Source organism: Phyllostomus hastatus, unplaced genomic scaffold (genome assembly GCF_019186645.2).
Source record: "Phyllostomus hastatus isolate PE091 unplaced genomic scaffold, TTU_PhHast_1.1 phas_contig_150, whole genome shotgun sequence".
Lineage (NCBI taxonomy): Eukaryota > Metazoa > Chordata > Mammalia > Chiroptera > Phyllostomidae > Phyllostomus > Phyllostomus hastatus.
Window position 1 is genome coordinate 16070619 of NW_025333611.1, and position 7859 is coordinate 16078477.

A 7859-nucleotide genomic window follows, 5' to 3' on the forward strand; every position below is an offset into this window, starting at 1 on the left:
TGCCACACTGGCAGAGCTGAGTCATGGCAGGGACCATGTGGCAGGCAGAGTCTAAAACATTTACCACTTGGCCTTTAAAAACAAAAGGTTGCCAAACCCTGGACTAAACAGTCTGTCAGATGCTTCCTAAAGACCTGCATTTCGCCAGCACAGGCTGTCTTCACCTGCCCCTGGACAAGTTACCTTGGGGACTGGAATAGAACCCAGGTGCTAACTTTACTCTTGGGATTCGTCGTGATTTGGTCTTCATACCACCAGGCGGCTGCTGATTGACCTTAACTGACTTCATTTAGGTCTTCTGAAGGGCAAAGTCCTTGAATGAGTTTGGCTCCAAGAACTCTTGCACGTAGAAAGGTGGACTGGTGTAATCCACACCATCCGTTTAAATTCTGGCTCTGCCCCTCCCACCTCTAAGACCACTGGCTCCCCCTCATCCTGGGGTCTCGGGCTCCTTGTTTTAGGACTCCATGCCTCCCTTTCACCTGGAACATTTATCTCAAGTTATTTTTGTACACTAGTAAGTGTGCTTATTTGATTAATAGTTATCTCTGATAAACCATAACCTTTACTGAGAACTGTCACCACGGCCATTTCTTTCTCTGTAACATATTCCTAGAGTTTACTATAGTCTGGGGCACATGGCGGATCCTCAATAAACATCCGCTGACTGATGTTTACTATCTATCTAGCAATGAGTACTTTTTTGTTGCTTACCACGCACGATACTAAGTCGCATATTTCTTTGTAACCTCCTCAGAGCTCAGCAATGGAACCTCCATTTATCAGGAATTCAGTGCTTGTTTCTTGGATGAACTGAGAAGTCCAGTCAAGCCTGATCTCACAACAGCTGACTGGAGTCACCATCTCGGCTACTTACTTGATAGATGATGATGCCGCCCAGCAGTTCAAAAAACCTCGGTGACGGCTGTTCTACCACGTGAATGATACTATTTCCATTCCCCATCTTTCTGAAATAAAGGGCCAGTGGGCTGTTAAGACAGCACGAACGAAAGGACCAGCAGACGGCAATCCGTTCCCTGTCACCCGGTACCGCTTCTGCTACACCCCCACACTGGGCTGTGCTCCGCCCCCTGCCTGAGCTCCCGCAGACGCTGAGGTTAGGCTGGGAGTGTCGGTGGGCGTGGCACACTTACGGCAACTTCCATGATCAAAAAGGTTTACGAATAAGAACCAGATGAGGATGGGAAGAATTGATGCTCACAGGAGCAGAGAGATAGAAAATGCAGAAATGGTCTGTCTCAGGGTCTACCAAAATGTGTTCATTCTAAGGAACAGCAATGCTGCCAGGGGCTCCACGAAGGGAGAGCTCTATGAGCCAACGAATTTGGGGAAAACTGCGAAAAATGGGCCCCTCTTAAAGATGGACGAAGTACTCTATTCTGTCATGTATAATGGGCACCCTTTTCCCCAGATTTTTGAGGGGGGAAATAAGGATGCGCATTATCCGTGAGTAGTACTAATTTGTTACTGGGACCTAAAATTGCTTGTGCCTTGTATCTGTTCTTGTGTTTTGTAACTATTTGTTACATAAAATTTCTTGAACCATAGTATTTTCAAAAATAAATGTTAACATTCCTTTATCAGACCAAAAACAGGATCTAAATAGTAATTAATTAATTAATTAATTAATTAAAAAATTAAAGTGAAAGATTTTTTCCCTGAAAGTTCGGGCCAAAAGCGTGGGTGCACATTATACATGAGAAAATATGGTATGTTCCCTACCACATTAAAGCTCCAAAAACAGTTCCTGCAGGTAAAAAAATGATACAAAGTGACTCAGATTAGTGGGGATCGATAGTCCTCCTTCATATCCGAGTTTCCCTGTCTCTCCTGGGCACAGGAAGAGTCTCAGCCCCTTGGCCCTAGGCAGCGGCCATGCGTGACTGGCTCCCACCAATGAATGTGAGTAGGGGCCCGTGGGTCACTTCCAGGCTGAGGCGGCAAGCGCTCCTGTGTGCAGCTCCAGCCCTCTCGGGTCCTGTGCGGAGACCTCCAGCCCCGACTCCTGAGGCGCAGCTCTTTGATGGTGCTGGCAGGCGGCTCTATGCCACCGCCACCGCAAGGAAGCCAGCTGCCCTGGAGAGCACTTGTGGTGCCACAGCACTTGGCCCAAGTGAGAAACAAACCGTTTCCATGTCAACCTGTGATGTTTGGGAATTAATTTGTCAGCACAGCAGAGCCCATCCTAACCGGAACACTTGATTGGCTGGGTGAGAGGACAAGGAAGCACAATTCTTGGCAACATAGGGACACTGTTTACACATGGAAGACAAAACACAAAACAACTAAAGAATCGTTTGTGCCACGTGAAGTCAGATCTGCCTTCTTTGCCAATAACTACCATGCAGTGAGCTCCTACTGTGTGTCAGGCACACTACTGGGTGCTTGCAAATGCTTATCAGTTTCATCCTTCCAAGAGTCCCAAGACAAAGATGTCATCGTTCCTACCTCCTGGGTAAGGAAATGAGGCTCTGAGAGTTCAGCTAGCTCACCCAAAGCCGCCCGGTGTGTGGGTCACAGAGTCACAATTCAAACTCTGCTTTTCCCTGGCTCGTTCCCATTCTAAGGTGGGGCTCTTTCCACGGTGTCACGCTTAGGGAAAAAGAGGAGCATTTTCGCCAGGGACACAGACGCGACAGCCGGGGCTGGAAAGCTCACTGTGTACTACATTTTCACCGTGCAATTCATCGCGAGCTGACAGCAGAAGATTATTTTCCAGAATGAGCTTCTCGCAGAGCAAGGGAAGAGTAGTAATTACTATCTGATCTCCCTCTATCTTTATATTTTGGCAGGACAAAGAAAAGGAACAAGTGAAAAGGCAATATGGCACTGAGTACTATGTTTTAAAACAATTAAAAATACTTACTGAAAGGTAGTTTTGTCCCACTTATTTTGTTAAGCAGAGACAGGTCAGGTGTTTGCCACCAAAACGTCTCTACACACTGCTCCTAAACCAGTTTCTAGCCATTACTGGAAAAGTGTGACACACCCATGTGAACACGGCCACTTAGTCCTTGGCTGGAAGTTACAAAACATGTCATGTTAGCATGCTCTGATAATGTGGCAAAAAATTAAGCTCTGAAAAATGCTTGAGTTAGTATTTCTTCAAAGGAAAAAGTGTGTGTGTGTAAAATCCTATTTTGGAGGTCACAGTTGGCTATTTACAACAATTCTATTGCATAATGTTTAAGAATAACAATAACCAAGATAAAATTTCACGTTTCTACTGTCTTAATGGTGAATTTGTTTTGGAATTAACATCTCTGAGGTATTTTTGGAAGCTGCTGAAATCACTATAGAACAACAAAGATAAAAACATCACAGCATTTACTTGGCAATAAAATTCAGCGATCACTGGGCAATACAGGGGAAAGAGGTACTGATGCTCGCCACCACAGGGACGGGTGCCGGTGACTTTCTGCTGCACGAAGGAAGTCAGAAACAAAGGGCACGTCCCACACGATTCCAATTCCACGACCCGTCCAGAAGGGGCGAATGCACCGAGACAGGTAGCATGTTAGTGGATGCGGAAGGATGGGGCGGTGAGCAGTGGGAACTGGGGGATGGCAGGAAGTGGGTAATGGGTTTCCTTTTGGGGTAATAAAAATACTGCAGTTTACTGGGGTGATGGTTGCACAACTCTGTGAACATACTAAAAACCCCTGAAAAGTATACTTGAAATGGGTGAACAGTACAGTGTGTGAATTACACGTCAATAAGCTCTCAGGGTGAGCATTGAAAATCACTGTCAGGCCATCCCCGAGGCTCAGGCGCCACCCTTCCACCTCTTCGGGCCCCCAATGGCCCCACGCTGCCGACACCGGGGTGAACTCCGACCCTTAGACATCAGACTGCCACCCTTCTGTGACCAGAGGAAGCCTTTCCCGGCCCTCCCAGGAGTCCCTGCGGGGCTCTCAATATTGCCTTGGTCACCGGCACGTGCGTTGTGGATTTTTGTTTTTAAGGTATTTCTGTTCTTGCTTGTCCCTCCAACTGGCACAATGCTGGGCATATAATATATGCTCGCTAAACATTTCAGAAATAAATTACACCTTAGTCTAACTTCTTTTTATCCTAAGAGGCTTTCCTCTCCTCTCCTGCCTGTTTATCTGTCAAAGAAATACAGTTAGAATGTCTCTTACAAACTTGAAAATGAGCTGCTTATTCAGAGATGTGCTGATGGAACGACGGGTGTTAACCAAGCACAAAACAGATCTTCTTTGTTTATTTTTACCCTCTGTGATTTCTTCCAGAAGATAAATGTCCTCAGGGAAAATAAGCAATAGAATTGCTAGGACTATCAGTAGCTGAAGGAAGAAGTACCTTTCCTGTAAAGGAACAATGTTTGTTTTGCTGTGATTTCTCTGCAAGTCTGCCTTTTGCTTTGCTCCGCTCCAGACATCGTCACTCAGCAAGTGTGTCCAGGGGGCTGGCCGTGTGCAGGAGAGCGCAGTGGTGACTTGGAGCTCCAATGCAGCCTCCAAACTGGATGCAACTACAACCTCCTTCTTTTGCAAGTTACTTGACTTCTTTAGCTTCCATTTTCTCATTTATAGAACAAAAATAATGATACTAACTCTTTAGGGCTATTCTAAGGACTCAATGAGATGGATCTGTAAGCACGTGGCCCACAGCCCGATCAATACAAGACAACAATGATGATGATGGTGGTGGTGGTGGTGTCGACAACCACTGCAGGGAACAGGATGACTCACGGTCCTGTCAAGAGGTCAGCAGGCCTTTGGGAGAGGGGCAGGTGGTGGTGAAGAGGCACCACTATAAATGATTATAATTCAAGAGCGAAAACAATCTCATAGCCCAGAATGAACAACACTGATAACCGTGCACAAGTTCTCCAGCACAAACATTTCAGTGCTTTCTATTTTTTTTAAATCAACAATTAGAAGCAACTGAAATGTCCAGTAAGACAGGACTGGCTGATTAAATGGTAAATTATGGTGTGCCCATAGGGTGTGAACACAGCCATTCAAAACACCATGTGAGCTGTTTAACTTTTTAAGCTGCAGGATGGTGTAGCCCTGTTCTGAGCTCCCTCCACCTCTACCAGGGGCTTCCAGTTCCATCTCTAATTAATATAAGAAGCACTGGCATTTCTCATGTATTCTTCAAGATAGTTCAATAAAGACATTTATATTAGAAAATAGACAGGAGGTACATGCACGCTCAGTTAACATGTAAAGATCTTTCAGATATATTATTTAGTGGAAAAAGTAAAGAATAAAATAGGATGTGCAACATAAATCCACTTGTGTGTATGAAATATATATTTTTATATACACACACACACGCACAGACATTATTAGGCCACATCTAGTTGGAAGAATCAAGGACTGCTTCACAGTGGGGTGGGTCTGGGCACTTGGAGACGGAAAGCTTGAGCAAGGAAGTGCAGGCTGAGGAGAGAGCAGGCACGAGGGCTTGTGTGGAGGTGGACACGCACAGGGAGAGGGAGGAGTCTGCAGCCTCCAGAGGCGAAGGGTCAAGGAAGGTGCACAGGCAGCAGGATCTGAGATCCGAGTCAAGGGTCAGGCTGGTTGTACAGACTCAACGCATCTGGTAGGTAGGCACCGGGAAGTTACAGAACATTTCTGGGGAAAGAAATAGCGTGATCTGAGTTGTACATCAAGGTGGGTCACATGGATGGTATGTAGAAAGGCGTGGAGGGAGCAAAGAAAGGCTCAGGGCATGGAGGATGGTACTGCTGGCTGCCCAGTTTTCTCTCCACATCCTGTAATGACCATGTTGATGCCGCTTCTGTTTTGCTCCTAGATGCCTTTGATGCTTTCATACGAACCGAGTCACGTGAACGGAGCTGGCAATCCCTTTCCCAAATTCCTGAAACATATTCCACATGTCCAAACATTACTGATCTCCATTATAATGAAATTCCTGGCAGATATCATTTTTCAAAGAAATATTCTTTTGCCTGCTAAATGAAAGGGAGTGATATCATTAAAACAGTTCCCTAAGAAATGCATTTTAAATGAAAAGCATTCTTAAGTCATGGGGGGAAAATATCAAAAGTTAAACTGAAACATCCAGGGAAAGCTCAAATTAGTATGTTATTAACATTCGAGGCTGTGAGCCCAACCCTGCAAGTTACGGAGCACATGCTGATTTACTGATCCCAAGCTACAATTTCTACTGTGTTCCTGGAGACAACAATACAAGTGTCTCGTGAAGTTTCCATCACTCTTTCCATGTGAAATATGCCAGCATCATAACTTCCCTGTTCCGTTTTAGAGATCTGTTTAGAATGGTAGGGAGTCGTCGTGGTTTTCACTAAATGTGTCTAATGAGGGGGAGCCAGGGACATACATAACGGATTTTGTGGCGATTTTGTCTTTACAGTGACAAATTTAATGTCTCTGTATGGCCACTCTGCATTTCCCTGTCTGACAGACTTTCTTCCATAAAAAGGACAATAAACCTTTTGAATTATAGGTAAATGAAATTACATGGTTGGAACTTGATGAAGCTCTTGAAAAAAACCTTGCAGCACCAACAGGTAAGATGTAAGGTTCCTACCTCTCTGCTTGCACCTGGAGAATCTGCTGTCGGCGCTCTGGTGAGGAAAACGCCAGTGTGTGGGGTGGAGTACGCTGGAGTGTGGAAGTCGGCCCACACAAGAGGGGAGGGGAGGCAAAGTTACACCCATTCCAGCCTTTCTGGGGTCACGCTTTAAAAATCTTTGCGTCCCAGAACTTAGCTCAGTGCTTAACACTCACCGGTTAATGGGAGGCACTGTTGGGTGGATGGGTAGATGGAGTGATGCGTACTGTTCCACTCCACGGTCTCACTCCCCATCAAAAAGAATTCGCCAGTGTAGCATGTTTATGACGCAGTGTCTGTCAGACCCATGTGACATTTGTATCTTTCTATCTACGTATCATCTATCTATCTATCATCCCATCTATCATCTATCTCTCTATCATCTACCTATCATCTATCATCTATCTCTCTATCATCTATCATCTATCTCTCCATCATCTATCTATCTATCATCTACCTATCTCTCTATCATCTATCTCTCTCTCTACCATCTATTTCTCTATCATCTATCTATCTATCATCTATCTATCATCTATCATCTATCTATAATCTATCTTTATACACCAAATACTAAAACACCTTCAGACATCACTGTTCCTATATTTATTTTTTAAAAATTGACTTAAGTATTCTCTTTTAGAAATATATAAATGCTAATTGTGGGGCATTAAATAGATGGTATAGGTATAAAGTTTATCTTTAATTTTAGTAAACATTAGCTGATAATGACATTCTTATTGATGGAATAATATAGACATTCTCTTTAAAGTCAGGGAAAAGATAAACATTTCCAATGCAATGTCCTAATTAGGATCTTAACATTAGTTTAAATACCAACATGAATGTCAAGAGAAAAGATTATGGTTTACTTTTTTTGTAAGAAAAATAAATTAAAATATATATATATATGCTTGCTTTTGCAAAAAGAAATATAAAAAGAGTAAATAAAAAACTAATGAATTTGGAGAGGGCTACAGAGGGGTTGCAGGTTAGAATGGGTAAGGAATGCAGTGACCCTTCAAACTTACAGCTTTTTAGAATCATGTTAATATTCTATGTATGCAAAAATAAATCTAAGTCAGCAAGAGTGGAGATAAAACCTAAAACTACATACAGACAAAAACAAAGGTAGTTTTTTCAATAAATGGTATTGGGAAAATTGAACAGATACATGCAGAAAAAGAAACTAGATTATCTTCTTATACCACACACAAGAATAAATTCGAACTAGATCAAAGACTTACATGTTATACCCGAAACCACAA